The sequence below is a fragment of the Bos javanicus genome, chromosome 22 (assembly GCF_032452875.1).
Source record: "Bos javanicus breed banteng chromosome 22, ARS-OSU_banteng_1.0, whole genome shotgun sequence".
NCBI classification, from domain to species: domain Eukaryota; kingdom Metazoa; phylum Chordata; class Mammalia; order Artiodactyla; family Bovidae; genus Bos; species Bos javanicus.
This window is the reverse complement of record NC_083889.1, coordinates 52350059-52358862: the sequence shown is the minus strand read 5'-3', so window position 1 is coordinate 52358862 and position 8804 is coordinate 52350059. Positions and strand designations below refer to the sequence as shown.

At 48.5% G+C, this 8804-nt stretch overlaps 1 long non-coding RNA gene across 1 annotated transcript; it reads left to right on the top strand.

Moving 5' to 3' along the window:
* Nucleotides 1-4237: 4237 nt before the first annotated feature.
* Nucleotides 4238-8753, top strand: LOC133235772 (uncharacterized). Its single transcript, XR_009732638.1, has 3 exons — nucleotides 4238-6193; nucleotides 6310-6467; nucleotides 8325-8753. It is a non-coding gene; the product is annotated as an uncharacterized LOC133235772 (long non-coding RNA).
* The last annotated feature ends 51 nt before the right edge of the window (nucleotides 8754-8804 follow it).

The window sequence follows — 8804 nt, the reverse complement described above, 5'->3', positions numbered from 1 at the left end:
TCCTGAAAGGGGCTTCTCTTTTCCTTTGCTAGGCACCCGGTGTTAGCCAACAGTCCAAAATACCAGTGACTAAGAGGCAAGGAGGATTGGGCAATTGGCCTAGGAGTGAGGCAGCCCCGAGCTGGGGGCAGGAGACCGGTGCGATGCTGGGCACGTCCCTTCACTTTGGCCTCAGTGTCCATCTCTCCCCCAACCCTGTGCCACGGGGAGGCCACCTCTGGCTCTGACACTCCAGGACCCTGTGCCGTCTCTTGCCTGGTTGGTGTGGTTTGGTTCCAAAACAGCTGCCTGGGATCCATGAGTTCTCTGTGTGACCACTTCTCAGCTGAGAGCACAGACAGATGGTCTGGTTGAATGCAATCCCGCTAATAACTGGATAAGTATTCCAACAAGTAGCAACAGTATTCCATGAGTAGGAATACCCCGAGTGCTCTAACCAAACTGCTCTTGAAGAGTACAGATGGTCTGTACTCTGGCTGACACCTACCATGTTGCATATATTTTTAAAATACTGATTGTTGTTGTTTTAGTCGCTCAGTCATGTCCAAGGCTTTTGTGACCCCCTGGACTGTAGCCCACCAGGCTCCTCTGTCCATGGGATTGCCCAGGCAAGCACACTGGAGTGGGTTGCCATTTTCTCCTCTAGGGGATCTTGCCCACCCAGGGATCGAACACACATCCCCTGCGTTGGCAGGCAGATTCTTTACTGCTGAGCCACTGGGGAAGCCCTAAAATACTGATTGTCAGTCCTTAAAAATCTGGATGCCTGATTTAATTCAAAAAAAATCATAAGATCTGACAATTCATGGCTCACTAGTCCCTGTCATTGGGTTTGATGGCAGCAACCTCTCCAGGGAGAGCCTCGCTGCCCACATCCCCCAGGCCAATCCCTGCAGGGCAAAGAGGGGAGGCTGTCCCCAACAGGATCAGGGTAGGGACCCCTGGCTGTTGACACAGGCGGCCCCAGGCAGCAGCCCACAAGGGGAGCCGCAGGAGCCTCCCCCTCCTCCGAGGGCTCCCATTTTCCTCAGCTCCCTGTTACTGGGGCCAGGTTGTTGACTTGCCAACCGCCCTTGGTTCTGGGTTCCTGTTCCACAGGAGACTCAGAAACTGGGGAGGAGAGGAGCGGCTACGGTGTTCTCACTGAAGCCCGCCAGTGGGGAAACCAAGGCACAGAGCAGCCCACCCTTCCTCCAAAAGCTAAGGGTGGAGCTGAGAAGGACAGAGCCGGAAGTAGCGAGAGGGGGCAGAGCACAGAACAGTCTTTGGCAGACCCAACAGGTCCTCAAAGGCCTGAGTCTCATCATCAGATCCATGCAGCCGTGGCGTATAATGGTGAAAAATTAGAGACAATATAAACATGCTTCAAGAGCAGTTTGGTTAGAGCACTCGGGGTATTCCTACTCATGGAATACTGTTGCTACTTGTTGGAATACGTATCCAGTTATTAGCGGGATTGCATTCATCAAAGGTTCTTAGCTGGAGAATGAAGGTTCTGCTGCAGCTGATCTCGTGTCCGTCCCAGGAAGTGTGATAAGGCGAGACGGCAGGTGCTCACTGTAGAATCCTATGCTCTTCCTATGAAACGTCCTAATTTCTCCTCCGAGTTAAAATGCAATGAGAATCTGTGTGGTAAAAAGGAAAGTGCATTTTTAATTTTCTTGCTCTCAAGAAAGCTTTCCCCTAACTGTTGGGGGCCAGAGTGAGGCACTCGGCCCGTGGCAAAGGTCATGAGGAAGGAGGCTCGACATACGCAAAGGCGGGATGGAGCCTCAGGAGTCCCCCTGGAAATCCTCGAGCATCTACCCCCATAACCAGAGCCTGCCTACTTTACTACTTTGTGCTCATCTACACCTCTGACTTTACGGGGGGCTGTCCCCCACCACCTCTTTCGGAGAAGGAGTTAACTTAGAGCTCCAGTTAATAAAAACTCCTGGGCGTGACAAGAGTGTTTTAACCTACAAACTCCTCTGAAGGTTCTCTAGCCTTCCTGACAGGCTTGTCCGGCCACATGTGATTGCTCACAGCCTCCCAACCGTGAGAGGCATGAGATGCTTTAAACCTTCTAAAAACAGGTTCCTTAGAAAAGTTAGAAACCTATTAGTATAAGTATAATGGGCTGATTAGAAATTGTATTGGTGAAGGGTTTTTCATTTGTTGAGCCAATGTTTGTTGCTAAGTCTCCACATCCCCTGCCCTTACACACATAAATGAATATATAGAAGAAATAAGTATTAACCTTTGATATTAATCACATTGGACCTTAGGCTAAGTAAAATCTTTCCTTAAATAAAACCCACTATACCCTCACCCTATAGGAATGTAACTTTATTTGGGTGGCGTCTGTTTTAAGAATAATCACCCCTGGAGAAATAAGTGTCCTGGTTGACTGACTGCTGTCACAAGGAGAGGGTCATAAATTGTCAGCAGGCCCCCTGGCCAGAAGATGATGTAACACCCCTAAGACCTCTGTATACATTTGTATGAAGCACCTGACTTTGATAAAAGTCAGGACTGCTGACCCCGTGTGACTTTTGCATAACATCTCAGTGTATAAAAGTAGACCACGGAAAATAAAGAATTGGGATCAGTTTCTCGAAATACTGGTCTCCCCATGTCGCGCTTTCTCTCACTCTGGCTGAGTCTCCATCTGGAGCGCGGAACCCGCCATGCTTACTAATTATGCCTGGGCTTCTAAGATCCAACCGGGGAGGCCTCAGTGTCTCCTCTCCTTCGGGAGAACGGAAGGACGCCTGCGGCCTACGTAAGTGGTGCAAACTTCTTGTCTTGAAGTTTTATTGGTCTCCCGCGTAAACCAAGCTACTCAGCCTCTTTTCTCCACTGAATTTTCCTACTGAGCTATCCTTATTCTATTACTCTTTATATCTTTAATTAATATCTAATTGAAGCTATTGTATCCTGATCCTCGCCGACGCCGTCCCCGCTTCGAATACCCTGGATCAGCCGAGGCTTGGACCCCGGCACCTAACCTTCACACTGGCATCCTATCTCACTTTCAAGTCCTCAGGAGGACTTCCTCCCCAGGCCTTCCTACGCCCCCATCTCTGCTTTCTTATTAAAACACAACTTTCTTCATAGCACTTGCTGTTGAGTAGCAACAGTGGCTTATTGTTTATTTTATTTCCCACTTTGAGGGTAAGCTCCTTGAAAGCTGATTGTTTACCCAGCACTAAGACGAGTATCTGGCATATAGTAGCTGCTCAGTAAATGCTGGCTGAGGGAATAAATGATTTTACCCTTGAAGGATTTTATGCATAGCTCAAAGACCAGTTCCTCGTACCCCACACATTTCCACCCAGTGTGGCTCAGCTTGATGGCAGCAAGCTTCTCTGACACTCAGAGCATCCGGAATGGAATTTTGTTACAGCCAGGCCTCTTTTTTCTGGGTGTCTAGCTGCAGCACGTATTCCATTTCTGGTACAACAAGTTGACAAGAAGCAAGGATTCTCAGCTGGGGAGATTTTGCCCCTGGACCCCCAGGACAATTGTCAATGTCTGGAGACAGTTTTGAGTGACACAGCTGAGGAGAAGGCGCAACCAGCACCTACTGGATACTGCTGATCACCCCACAGTGCATAGGGCAGCCCCCCCAAGGAAGAATGGTCCAGCCCCAAATGTCAGTGCCGAGGCTGAGAAATCCTGAGACAGAGCAGCACACCTGACGAGCACATAGCAACTGGATGGATCGGTCTTAAACACACGTGCTTGGCCAGAGAGGAAAGAAATAGAATGAGATCTGTAACAACCCCCCCGCCCACTTCTCTCTAGCCATGTGTATGCGTGGAAAATACATCAGAATACATCCTTGAAACTGATAAACATTTTATAACACCTCCAAGGCCCAGGTAAAAATGAATGATGGTTGAGAGGGCAGGAAATGGTATGGGAGGGAAAAAAGGCAGAGAGGGGGCTTGCACAGACCAACACAGCTCCCACTAAGGTTCGGTTCCTTTTACAGAAAAGTGTACACTGGTCAGTATCCATGACAACATCACTAGCAAGGTGCCTGAAAGGATGTTTGCTAAAATGTTAGTAATGATTACCACTGTGCTTTTCTCTTATGGAGCTGGCAAAGGATTCTGAGGTTTGTTGGTTTTTTTTTCAACTTTATTATTTGAATTTTTTTTATTTTTTACAATAAACATCTTTGTTTTACAAAAACCACAAAAATATTTTTATTTTTTAAAATTATTCATTTTGATTGGAGGCTAATTACATTACAATATTGTAGTGGGAAAACAACAAAAATATTGTTAAAATACTCATATGGAGTCTATGTTTTATTCCATATCTGCAACTGTTATTTTTTAAAGATGAATGGAGCTCTTTTTATTGAGATGAAATTCACATATCATAAAATGTGCCCTTTCAAAGTGTACAACTTATAACATTTTCATCCTCCTAAAAATAAACCATGTGCCAGTTAGCAGTCACTCCCTGTTTTCCCTTCCCCTTTGCCCCTGGCAGCCAATAATCTTCCTTCTGTCTTTATGGGTTTCCTTTACTGGAACATTTCATGTAATTGAAATCATAAAATATGTGGTCTTTTGTATCTGGCTTTGTTTACTTAGCATCATGGTTTCAAGGTTCATCCATGTTGTAGATTAATTCCTTTTTATGACTAAGATTTCATCATATGGATAAACCACATTTGTTGATCCATTCATCAGTTTATAGACATTTGGATTGTTTCCACATTTTTGCTTTTGTGAATCATGCTACTATGAATATTTACATACTAGTTTTCTATGTGGACATATGTTTTCAGTTACCTTGGGCCTATACTTAGGAATGGAATTTCTGGGTCATATGGCAACTCTGTTTAATTTTGTGACGATTTATCAAAGAGCCTGTACTGGTTTACACTCTCACCAGCAGTCTGTGGTATCCCACATCTTGCCAACAATTATTATTGTCTCTCTTCTTATAGCCATCCTAGTGGTGTGAAGTGATATTTCATTATGGTTTTCATTTGTATTTCCCTAAGAGCTAATGACATTGAATATCTCTTCGTGTCTGTTTATATATCTTCTTTGGAGAAATGTCTCTGCAAATCCTTTGTACAATTTTTAATTGGGTTGCTTCTCCTTATATTGTGGAGTTGTTCACATAATGTTTTTAAAATTAAAATGTTTTAGATTTCCATTGGAGGGAAAAATACCTCCAGTAAAACCAAGGCTTTAGATGTGTAGAATATTTCTTCAGGGACTTTGCAGACCCCCATCCCACGGCTCCCCATCAGCCTGAGAGGCTCCGGTTGTCCCCAGCCCTAATCAGTGAGGCTGATGAGGCCTGGAGAAGTTAGTAAGCATGCCCAAGTTACACAGTTGAGTCCTGTGTAGAACGATGGGGAACTGGGAAGTTTTACCTTGAGGAGAGGGCTGACAGGGTGACTTTGATTCCCTGCTCTGTCTCTGAAAGGCTGCCACGAACAAGAGGACCAGACTGTTTTTGTGGACTCAGAGGACAGAGACAGAACCAAAGGTTGGATTCCCAGGAGGAGACATGTCAACAAGAAAGGTCTCAAATCCAAGACAGGTCCCCTTGACAAAAGCTGGAGTGTGGCGTGGTGGAGGAGGCCTGGGAGACGTTGAACTGAGTCTGGAAGACCACTTGGCAGGGAAATTGTAGGAGACTTGAAGGGTCATTTGACACCTGGCTTCTCCAGCATCCATTTCCCCTACCCCTTCTTCCTGCCAGTCAGGCCCAGTTCCCCTTAGAGGATCTGCATGGTTCTGGGAGAGTAAAACTCAACTCGGTCCATGTCGAGAGAACCTGTCATCTCTCCACCACGACTGGTGATTGATTCAGGGTGTGCATGTGATTAAGCTGCCCCACTTAGAATGCATCTCTGAACTTTCAGTGGGAATACTAGGCACTTGCCCTCCTCCTGGAAATAAACAAGGAAGAGACAAAGAAAACATCTTGGGATGTGAGGTAGGCCCCTAAGGATGAGGTCAGCACCACAGAAGACAGAGAGAAAAACAGCTCCTTATGACATCACTGAGCTGCTGGGTCACACCTGGCCTGAAGGTGGAGGGCCTCTGGATGTTACCGTTTAAGCTACTTTGAATGGGCTTTTCTGTTACTTGCAACATGTTACAACAAATTTAGGGTTCAAACATCCAGTATAGAGGCATAAGGACAGTAGCCTTTATAATCCCATCAAATCGTAAGACTGACATGTCCAGAGGTTTGAGGTTGGATGGCATAGTCAGGGCTGGGAACTCAGGTTGGGGGCTCTTCAGTGGGAAAAAAAAATTGGGATTTTTTTTTTTTTTTTGACAGGTAGACTTTACAGAGTATGAGTTCAAAAGGTCACACTCTGTAATAGCCACATAAAAATCCTTCAATAGAGACACGTGTGTTGGGCTGTCCCGCGCAGCAGTGGAGAGAGTCGAACCTCGATTTTGTTGGTGTCCATTGTGAGCGGCGGACTTTTAAAGGTAAAAAAAAAAAAAAAAAATCCTTCAATAATTTGTGCTCAATAATTGACCTAGAGCAATGCAGAATACAGCTGTCTGAGCCCTGCCTCAGCTTCAGGATTCCATAGATCTGGGCTCACATCCCACTGCTGCCACGTCTCCACTGCTGCTTGGCCAGTCTCTCTGGGATTCAGTGTTGTTGTCAATCGCTGAGTTGTGTCCGACTCTTTTGCGACCCCACGGACTGTAACCCTCCAGGCTCCTGTGTCCATGGGATTTCCCAGGCAAGAATACTGGAGTGGGTTGCCATGTCCTTCTCCAGGGGATCTTCCCGCGCCAGGGATCGAACCCACTTCTGCACTGGCAGGTGGGTTCTTTACCACTGCTGGTATTCAGTATGTCTCATCCTTGCAGCGGAGATAACAACCTTACCTTGTAAGTGCGGTGAGAGGATTAAGGCTAATGTGAGTGGATGCAGCTCAGGTGTGGTGGTTTTTAAGGCAGTGATAAGTCAGATGCAGCTGAGACCATTAGTAAGCACGGAGCTCCTAACCCTCCAGTCTCTGACAGAGGGACTCAATTTTGCAGAGAGACCCTGATTACAGGGCTGGTCGGTGAAAGTGCCAGGATTTCAACCCCGGGTCCCAGGGTCGTGTCCTCCACCGTGCCGCTCTGCCTTCAGCCTGGGGGCTGCGTATCTTACTCCCTGGATGCTGGGAGCTGAGCTGCAGAGGGTGAGGGCAGGATTCCACGTATCCAGCAGGTTTCTCCAAGACCCACCCAGCCTGTGACTGGACCCTGGGGCCCGAGGTTGGAGCAGGGCATGGGTGAGGCTCTGGAGGGCAGTTGGGGGTGCAGGGAGCAGGAAGTGGACACTCCAGGGAAATGTCTTCCACCTGCTGGAGGTACGAGATCCCATTTGAGTGACCGTTTCCACTGCACATTCTACTGGCCAGAACCACAGACAGCTGAGACCCTCGATTCCTCCTGAATGACCCCATGGCTTCCATGCCTCCTTGAAATGTTTGGAGCAAAAAGCCTTCACAAGGTCTTAAATAATGAAGAAAGAAGCCTGGTGGGATATTGGGCAAGCTCTGCCCTTCACGGGCCTCAGCTTTCTCCTTGCTGTAACAGGGTGGTCAGGAAGGGGACACAGATTTCAGAAACTCTTAGCCCTTGCCCAAGTGACCTGTGCAAGTCCAATAGCGTGTGGAGAAAGTTGCTGTGGCCACCTTGGCCCCCCGGGGACACACATCTGATGTTCTGGAACCAGCACTCTGGATATAAGCTGCCCCAGAGACACAGAGACTTCTGGGAAGACTGTGGCCTCAGTCCCACAGGGTGACCTCAGTCCTGAGCCGGCAGGTTTGTACCCCCTACCCTGCTCTACCCCCCGCCAGGGGGTGCCACCCAGCCTCCAGGCTCTCACTGCCAAGGCCAGAGTGTCTCAAAGTTCTGCCCCATGTGGCGGTGCTGCCACTCACAGCCTGGCACCATGCAGTCGGGAGGGTGTGTCTGGGGCATCCCGAAGGCCCTATCTACCCTGAGGCGCTCCCTGGCAACGCCTGAATGAGGACATCTGTCCTCGGCAGGGGAGGAACAAATCCCCCGTTGCCCTCCTTCCACTCACAGGCACCCCAAGAAGTAAACCTGGTTCTGAGCAAAACAAAACACGTCCCTAATTCCCAATCTACGGGGCTTTGGTGCCGTCAGTGACTCCCCGGAGTGCAGCTGCGTCGTTACAACCCTGTGGCCTTGCTGCCATCTGCTGGCCAAGTAACTTGGCACTCGGGAGAGGTTCGGTTTCGTGACTGGGCCTCAGAGATCCCCAACCTTCTTCATATTTGCAAACCTGTCTTGTTGGAACCTTTTCTATAGGGAGAAAGTAACGAATTCCTGGAGGGCTCTGGACACTCTGGAGGGAGGAGCAGCTACTTCTTCGCTGCTGTTTCTGAACCAGGGGAGTGGGGGGCCACCTCGGTGTCCCCTCCCCGAGCGCCAGGAACACGGCTGTTGGCTGAGACAGAAGAGACACAGTGGGATTCTTCTGCCTCTGGCCTCTAGGCTGCCAGGTCTGAGACCAGGAGACCTCCCATCTTCCCTTCACCCTTCTTCTCTCCCTTCCCTGGCCACACCAGGCCTCTCCTCTGACCTTCCCTCAGAGGCTCCATGGTGTTTGGGGCAGCCTCTTTCCCCTCTCCTTGCCTCAGTTTCCCCACCTGTAATGCAGTGATTCTGGATTCACATCTAAGAAAGGTGGCCCCGGGGGAGGACTCCATGTTTCCTGTTTGGTGGCTATGACCCTTCTTTCTGGACACACCTCCTGGTGTTTCCTGGGCAGGAGTTGGTCGGATGTCC